Source organism: Lagenorhynchus albirostris, chromosome 19 (assembly GCF_949774975.1).
Source record: "Lagenorhynchus albirostris chromosome 19, mLagAlb1.1, whole genome shotgun sequence".
Lineage (NCBI taxonomy): Eukaryota > Metazoa > Chordata > Mammalia > Artiodactyla > Delphinidae > Lagenorhynchus > Lagenorhynchus albirostris.
In genome coordinates this window covers 11723809-11733296 of record NC_083113.1, presented here as the reverse complement: position 1 = coordinate 11733296, position 9488 = coordinate 11723809, and the positions used below count along the sequence as shown (strand labels likewise).

The following is a 9488-nucleotide window of genomic DNA, read 5'->3' as shown; positions in this document are numbered from 1 at the left end:
CTTGGTTTTGTCTTCCCCATCTTGGGAAAGGGCTGCGGCTTGAGCACGCAGAGCTGCAGGAGAAGAGAGAAGCATTAAGAAAGGTGGGGCCTGCCTGGGCGCTCTGACTACCCACCTGGACCTCAGGAATGTCTGCCCCCTTACAGAGTGGTTTCTTTTCACTGCACGCAGCTCTTCATCCACCTCACATTTCCTCTCTCCACACCCGACTGAGATTCTCCCCCACCCTTCATAAGCTCTCAACTCTTTCCTCCCGCCTTGAGGAGGAAAAAGTCTCCACGGTCACCCCTCCTAGGTTTCTGGAGCATCAGCAGTTTTATTTTATTTATTTTTATTTTTAAACCAGATTTATTTATTTATTTTTTTAAAGCTGTTGGGGGTAGGAGTTTATTAATTAATCTTTTTTTTTTTTTTGCTGTGTTGGGTCTTCGTTTCCGTGCGAGGGCTTTCTCTAGTTGCGGCGAGCGGGGGCCACTCTTCATCGTGGTGCGTGGGCCTCTCACTATCGTGGCCTCTCTTGTTGCGGAGCACAGGTTCCAGACGCGCAGGCTCAGTGGTTGTGGCTCATGGGCCCAGTTGCTCGGCGGCGTGTGGGATCCTCCCAGACCAGGGCTCAAACCCGTGTCCTCTGCACTAGCAGGCAGACTCTCAACCACTGCGCCACCAGGGAAGCCCAGCAGTTTTATTTATTCTCTGATCTTCCTAAACTGGAGAAGCAGATCCAGTGGTTCTTCATTCTTGAGACTGTCCAAGCTCTGATGAGGAGCTTCAGATGGACACCTGGGCTCCCAAGTACCTACCTCCACCTCCACTCTCCAGAGCCTGCTTCTTGGTTTCCACGTTCCAGAGACCTGTGGGCTCGAGAAGGAACTTGACTTTATCTGAGTTCTTTCTTCTGGCCCCAAAGTTCACACCCTCTGGATGCCATTCATTCAGAGGATATGTACTGAACGGCTATGTGCACAGTCCCTGCTCTGGGGGAACTCACAGTCCAGAGAGCCATGAATGTCGCAGATGGCTGTACAGTCAGAGGAGTGGCTGCAGGGAGGGCCCAGCAGCAGAAATCTTGCAGTGAGACACAGGGCCTTACAGAAGGGTACAGATCCCACAGACATACAGGATCTGTGCCCTGTGAAGTAAAACATGGAGTGCAAAAGCTTCACTAACGCACCAGTCTGGGGGTTGCAAAAATAAAAACTCCACATCCCTGTCCTCAAGGATTCTAAAAATCAGGATATGACAATGGAATGCTACTCAGCCATAAAAAAAAGAATGAAATAATGCCAGTTGCAGCAACATCGATGGACCTACAGATTATCATGCGAAGTGAAATAAGTCAGACAGAGAAAGACAAATACCATATGATATCACTTATATGTGGAATCTAAAATACAACACAAATGAACTTATCTACGAAACAGAAACAGACTCACAGACATAGAGAACAGATTTGTGGTTGCTGGTGGAGGGGGCGGGGAGGGATGGAGTGGGAGTTTGGGATTAGCAGATGCAAACTGTTACATATAGAATGGATAAACAACAAGGTCATACTGTATATCACAGGACCTATATCCTGTGATAAACCATAATGAAAAAGAATGTGAGGGACTTCCCTAGTGGCACAGTGGTTAAGACTCTGTGCTCCCAATGTAGGGGGCCTGGGTTTGATCCCTGGCCAGGGAACTAGATCCCACATGCATGTTGCAACTAAGAGTTCGCATGCCACAATTAAGGAGCCTGAGTGTCGTAACTAAGGAGCCCACGTGCTGCAACTAAGGAGCCCGCCTGCCGCAACTAAGACCCGGCACAACCAAATAAATAAATAAATAAATATTAAAAAAAGAAAAGAATATGAAAAAGAGTGTATATGAATGTGTAACTGAATTGCTTTGCTGTATAGCAGGAATTAACACAACACTGTAAATCACCTATTCTTCAATAAAATAAATTTTTAAAAATAAAAATAAAAATCAGGATATGGGTGAGCAAATGTCTTCTAAATCAGAGTTTGTAACCTCTCCTGTTCCATGACCTCCTTTGACAGTTGGGTGATATTTATGGACTTCTGTTCAGAATAATGTTTTAAATGCATAAAATAAAACACAGGACGATTTTAAAAGCTAATTACACTTAAAGACAACCTTCAAAAATATTAAAACATCAAGTGTGTGCTTCATTATTATCAAGAATGAATCAACTACTGTAATTTCAAAATAGTAATGAGCAGAAGCAATATTTTGAAACATCTACACCAACTGTATTATAAGAATACCTATGATTTATGGGACTTCCCTGGTGGCGCAGTGGTTAAGAATCTTCCTGTCAATGCAGGGGACATGGGTTTGATCCCTGGTCCAGGAAGATCCCACATGCCGCGGAGCAACTAAGCCCATGCACCACAACTAAGCCTGCGCTCTAAAGTCCGCGAGCCACAACTACTGAGCCCACGTGCCACAACTACTGAAGCCCACGTGCCCAGAGCCTGTGCTCCACAACAAGAGAAGCCACCGCAATGAGAAGCCCGTGCACCGCAACGAAGAGCAGCCCACACTTGCCGCAACCAGAGAAAGAGAAAGCCCATGTGTAGCCACAAAGACCCAACGCAGCCAAAAACAAATAAATTAATAATTAAAAAAAGAATATCTATGATTTACACGGATAACAGAGTCACAGGTTCTGCTAATACTATTGCGGTTTGCTGCCTACATTCATAATGGAAGGAAATGCTGATTTTCAGTTTGACCAGTATACATTTTTTTCCCACTCAAGTTCATGGACCTGCTGCATTACACCATGGACTCGAGTTCAAGAACTCCTTTTCTAATGAAGCCTTCTCCTGCCAGCACCAGATAGGATGAACCACTCTGGGACCCAGCCACACTATGTTTAAAATGCTGGCTTAGGGCTTCCCTGGTGACACAGTGGTTGAGAGTCCGCCTGCAGATGCAGGGGACACGGGTTCGTGCCCCGGTCCGGGAGGATCCCACGTGCTGCGGAGCAGCTGGGCCCGTGGGCCGTGGCCGCTGAGCCTGTGCGTCCGGAGCCTGTGCTCCGCAATGGGAGAGGCCACAACAGTGAGAGGCCCACACCGGGGGGAAAAAAAAAATGCTGGCTTAGCACCTTTCACACAGCCTGCCTTGTTAACATCTCTAAATCACTGATGGACTCCAGTCTTCTTCCTTTATTTATCTTCACTATCTTGGACAGGTGTGGCCCCTCGGATGCACTTAGCAGATCCCATCAACAGGCTGCGATGCACCCAGAAGAACAGAACTCTTGAAATCAGCCTGGAGCTAGTGAGTAAGTAATGCAAAGACACTGACCGGGAGCTTCCGCCTTCCCTTACCTGTTTTTCCCTTAGATCCAAGCCACAGGGCAAATTCAGACAGATACACCTGCTTGGGATGTCCACTCTAAGATGCTCCCTGGCCTGTGGCGCTTCAGGAGCTCAGGTGTCCACCTTTCCTCTAACCACCTGTCCTGGACCTTCACACAGCCTGCTCTGCCAGGCACCTGTCTCACACCATGTGTGCCCTGCCCTGCACTAGGATCGCTCTCTCCCAAGCAAATGTGGAAGACTGGTTCACCTGCTGACCTCCTGTATGGAGGATAAAGGGCAAAGGAAAGCAGAGGCCAGGTCTGTAACGAGTCCTCCACAACAATGCCTTTCAAACTCAACTCTTTAGGATCCTCCAGGACTGTGCTTTGCAAACTTTAGAGTTTTTAAAAATCACCACAAGAGATTGCTAAAACAGACTGCTGGATGCCACCTCCAAAGATGCAGATGCAAGAGCTCTGCAGTGGAGCCCAGGGATCTGTATTTCTAACAAGTTTCCAGGTGATGCTGATACAGCTGCCCCAGGGACCACCCTTTAAGCAGCACGTGCTAAGATACTCTTTGCTGATTTCCAAGGTTTCCAGGGGCTTCTAGTTTGTACAGAATCTCCTTGTGGTTCCTCCTCATGTCCCTGACCTCCAAGAGTTAGGGCTGCCTCAAGATTCAGTCCAGGAAGTTCTTCTCTATCTCGACTCATCACTCTCTTGGTGAACACGTTCGACTTCATGACTTCAAAGCGCATCCATATGCTGATGACTCAATGCCAACCTGACGGCTCCACTCGGGTGTCCAAAAGGTGTCTCAAACATGCCCCCAAACCAAATTCCAGATTGGCCTCTAGAGGTCCCCCTCCCCTTTCAAATCCCTTTCAAATAAGCAGGCGATATGTTCTGGAGCAATCCTTGATTTCTCTCTTTTTCATACTCCACATCCAATCAGCAGCAAGGACCTTCAAATTATAGCCAGACTCAGACCAGTTCTTCTTGCTGTCACCATCCAAACCGCCATCTTCTCTGCCTGAAATACTCCAGTAGCCTCCTAACTGGTCTCTCTGATTCTATTCCAGTCCTGCCTGCAAGTCTATTTCCTACAAAGCAGCCACAGTGGTCTCTCTCTTTTTTTTTTAATTAAAAAATACTTGATTGTTAAAAAATGCTAACCAGGCTTCCACGGTGGCGCAGTGGTTAAGAATCCGCCTGCCAATGCAGTGAACACGGGTTCGAGCCCTGGTCCGGGAAGATCCCACATGCCGCGGAGCAACTAAGCCCGTGCGCCACAACTACTGAGCCTGCGCTCTAGGGCCCGCGAGCCACAACTACTGAAGCCCACGTGCTTAGAGCCCGTGCTCTGCAACAAGAGAAGCCACCGCAATGAGAAACCCACGCACTGCAACGAAGAGTAGCCCCCGCTCGCCACAACTAGAGAAAAGCCCACGTACAGCAACAAAGACCCAACGCAGCCAAAAATAAAATAAATTAAATAAATAAATTTTAAAAAATGCTAACCATCGTTTGAGCTTTCAGAGAGTAATAATATTTTGTCTGGTGGAGGGTCCTGCCTTCATGCTGACGCTGCTGAAAGATCAGGATGGTGGTTGCTGAAGGTTGGGGTGGAGGTGGTAATTTCTTAAAATAAAACAATGAAGTTTTAAAAATATAAAGTCATGCCACTTCTGTGGCCAAAACCTTCACTTGACTCAAAACCTTCGTCCTTTCAATGGCCAAACGACCTTACACTATGCGGCCTCCCAAGACCCCATCTCCTACTTATCCTTCCTCTTTCTCATTCTCATCAGCCTCTCTGGCCTTCGTACTGGTTTTCAAATAGACCAGTCATACGCCCACCTCAGGGCCTTCACTGCCATTCCCTCTCCCCAGATGTCCACAGGCCCCCTACCTCCTTTGGGTCCCTATTCAGGCATCACCTTCTCGGTGACAGCATCCCTGGTTATCCCACTTAAAGCTCCCAGTCCCTCCGCCAGCACTCCCAAAGCCCTTTTCCTGCTTCGTTTTTCTCCATGAAACTTCTCATCTAAACTTCCACCTGTTTTTCTTGTTTACTGTCTTTCTGCGCCCACTAGAACGTGAGCTCTCTGAGGGCTGGGATTTCAGTCTGCTCCTGGCACAATGTAGGTGCTCAATAAATATTTATTAAAAAAAAGTTTTTTTTATTATTGAAGTATAGTTGATTTACAATGTTGTGTTAATTTCTGCTGTATAGCAAAGTGACTCAGTTATACACATATATACATTCTTTTTTTTTTTTTTTTTTTTTGTGGTACGCGGGCCTCTCACTGCTGTGGCCTCTCCCGCTGTGGAGCACAGGCTCCGGACGCACAGGCCCAGCGGCCATGGCTCACGGGCCCAGCCGCTCCGCGGCACGTGGGATCCCCCCGGACCGGGGCACGAACTCCTGTCCCCCGCATCGGCAGGCGGACTCCCAACCACCGCGCCACCAGGGAAGCCCTACATTCTTTTTTATACTCTTTTCTATTATGGTTTATCCCAGGACATTGAATATAGTTCCCTGTGCTATACAGTAGGACCTTGTTGTCCATCCATTCTATAGATAATAGTTTGCATCTACTAACCCCAAACTCCCAATCCATCCCTCCCCCACCCCTCAATAAATATTTAAATGGAGACTGGGACTTGCCTGAACCCAGCCTGCTGCTACCTGGATCCTGGGTCTGCTGATACCAGTTATAGAGCAGAATGGATTTTGTTCCCCAGCTCGTTCACTTAGTAAATTACATGCTAAGGACCATGCGGGGTGTGTCGGGACACAATGGTGATCAGGGCAGGAAAGGATTCTGCACTCAAGCTGACATTCCAGCTGGGAAGACAGCACACATTGACTGAAATTCTACCATGTGACAGCTGCGTGGGATATAAAGAAAGATACCGTCCCTGACCATGTGGTGCTCACATGCAGGGAGAAAGAGGATGACAGAAATAATTGGTGACAAAGGCAGTGGGATGAAGAGGTAACGGGAATAATAGATACTGCAAAGGTAGAAATAACAGATGAATAAAATTATGATGAATAAGATTATGTACGGGGATGAAAAGGAGGAGAACTCAAATGTGAGTCTGGGTTGAAACTTGAGGAAAATGGGGAAATTATGATGTTTTAACCTAGACAGCAAAAGGAGGAGCCAGGTTTTGGAAGTTACAGCTCTTGTCTCTCAATATTGGGAGCTGTGCAATGGTTTGGGTTCAAATTCTGGCTCAGCCACTTGGTAGCTGTACTAACACTAGAAGAGTGACAAACCTCTGAGTCTGTTCTTTCTTCTGTTAAATGAAGATAATATTCCTTACTTGCAGAGTGGAAAGAATTAATTCTTTCTCATACACGTATACATGCCTACCTATCTGAATAAAGCTCATAGCCCAGTTCTTGGCACATAGAAAATCCTCTATAAACTATTATCATTGCTGTTATTCATTTATCCCCAGGCACTAACCTCAGAATACAAGCATCCCTTCATTTAACAAATATACGGTCAGTGCCTAACTACATCTTGGATGCTACAACAAACACTGGGGATGCAGCAGTAAATAAGACGGGCAAGGTACTTGTTCTTATGCCTTCTGGTGGGTAAACAAATCTACAAAGGTGATCAGCGATTACAAAAAGGGCAATGAAGAAAAGGAAACACATGTGACAGATTCTTGTTTACCCCCAGAATGTAAGTTCTCTCAGACAAAACATTGGAGGCAGGTTTGGGAGGGGCAACATTAAATCAGGTGGTCATGGAAGGTCTCTAAGACCCGCATGAAAATAAATCAGTTGTGTAAAGATCCGGCATGAGAAGAGTACAGGGGGAAGTGCAAGGACAAAGGCCCTGACTTCTGGTGATAACATCTCCTGGCCAAGTGACACTTGTTAGGTTTCTTAACCTTTCTAAGCCTCAGTATTCTTATCTGTAACATGGGACTAATACTATCTAACTTCTGCAGTTGCTGAGCAAATTAAATATATATTAATTTACTCAGGGACTTCCCTGGTGATCCAGTGGCTAAGACTCCGCACTCCCAATGCAGGGGGGGCCTGGGTTCGATCCCTGGTCAGGGAACTAGATCCCACATGCCACAACTAAGACCATGGTGCAACCAAATAAATAAATAAATAATAAATTAGAAAAATTAATTTACTCATTCAAATATTTATTGACAGGCTACTATATGCCACACACTGTTCCAGGGACCAGGGATACAGCAGTGAAAGCCCTCAACATAATAACTGTTATATAATAAGCGCTTAATGAATGCATACCATTAGTTACCGTTATTACCTCTTTCCTACACGTAGCACATCCTTGAAACAGTGTAAGCCTGAGCGATCTACTGATCAAATGAACCACTACTAGAAGCCAAGGAGAGAACATACGAATAAGACACCAGGAAATTCCCCAACCTTAGAAGAAACCCATTTCTGAATGAAGGGGGTAAGCCTGAGGGGCCTGAACGGGACATGTGTTAAAACCATGGGCTAAACAATGAGGTCGGAAAAACAGGTCTCCATCTGGGAAGACAGCAAACATCGACATAAAACAACAACAAGAAGAGACCAAAGTCCTACTCACCTGGAGCTCCAATGGCAAGAGACCTGGGATTATTCCTTCCTCTTTGATGCAGTTCTCTCTGGCAAAGGAACAGTTGGAAGAGAGCAAGAAAATAAATGAGCCATGAGATAACATGATGTTATCATAATTCCCAACACACCACAGGGAAACATCTCTGAGCACCAGCTGGATGTAATCTACTCCTCCCTTTAACCTACCCTTCCTGTAATCTACTCCTATTACTTCCTTCAGGTGCCCTGGAAAGGGACCACCCTCCTTACAGGACTCAGAGAGAAGGTCCCATGCCAGTCCTGCTTTGTGCCTTGTCTACAAGCCTGCACTCACTGTAGCTCCCAGGAGACAAAAAGAATCAGGACACAGTCTCGAATTGAATTCAGAGCTGTGACTCCCACATGCTATGTGACATTTAAATTTTGGGGGGAGGGGGAAGGATTTTTTTATTGAAGTATAGTTGATGTACAATATTATATGTTACAGGTGTACAATATAGTGATTCACAATTTTTGAAGGTTATACTCCATTTATAGTTATTATAAAATGTTGGCTATATTCCCTTTGTTGTGTAATAAATCCTTGTAGCTTATTTTATACACAACAGTTTGTACCTCTTAATCCCCTACCCCAATCTTGCCCCTCTCCCCACTGGTAACCACTAGTTTGGTCTCTATATCAGTTTGTGACATTTAGAGCGGAATTCAACCTGTGCGTACCTCAGACGCGACAAAAACCAGATGCAGCAACAATACATCAGCAAAAGAATCTTTCACAACTTGCACAGTGCTTTAAAATTCTCCAAGGAACACATACAGAACATGAAGATTCAACTTCAGCAGCTCTTTACAGAAATGCCTTCACAGACAGAAATCTCTGAAATTAGTACAGAAGTGGGTGGGTGGCTACCGTGAAAGAAGTCAAGATACCATCAATCCGCGACTGCCTGGATTGGAGTCTCCCAAACGGGAGATGCCCGTCTCAGAGTCAGAGCTGCCGGCCTCAAACTGCTCCTTCCGAGCCTGAGGGGTACCAAGGGCTGCCGGCCCGGGCCCCGCCCCCCATCCCCCCACACCCCGGGATGCTCGGCGACCCGCTTCCTCAAACCCTTCCTTCGCCAAGCCGAGCTCGTTGAAATTCCCTGGTTCCGACCCTCCGCCATTCGCCGCCCTTTCCCCCTCAGATCCTTGAGATCTGGCCCTTGTGCCTGCGGCCGGAACAAAGACCTCCAAGAACACTCACGTCCCTTTCCCTACTCACCATCGCATAAGAAACCAAAGCAGTGGTGCGCCGACCGGAAGCGGAAGTGGGCGACTAGGGAGGGCCCGGACTACACTTCCCAGAATCCTCTGCGGCGCGCTGTCTTTGAGTCCAGATGGTGATGGAAATAAGCGTCCGCCTGGAGCTTTGCCAGACGCGTGGCGGAGGGCAGGGGGCGCTCAAGGTTGCAGCGCTCAGCTTTGGGGCGCCGCTACACTTTTTTTTCCTTAAAACAAAAAAAGTTAGGGACTTCCCTGGTGGTGCAGTGGTTAAGAATACGCCTGCCAATGAAGGGGACACAGGTTCAAGCCC

General features: G+C 46.8%; 1 long non-coding RNA gene across 1 annotated transcript; it reads right to left on the bottom strand.

Annotated features, from left to right (window-relative positions):
- On the bottom strand, positions 1-9212 carry LOC132509282 (uncharacterized). Its single transcript, XR_009536946.1, has 3 exons — positions 9159-9212; positions 7926-7983; positions 1-53 (listed from the first exon to the last, which is right to left on the bottom strand). It is a non-coding gene; the product is annotated as an uncharacterized LOC132509282 (long non-coding RNA).
- Positions 9213-9488: the final 276 nt, after the last annotated feature.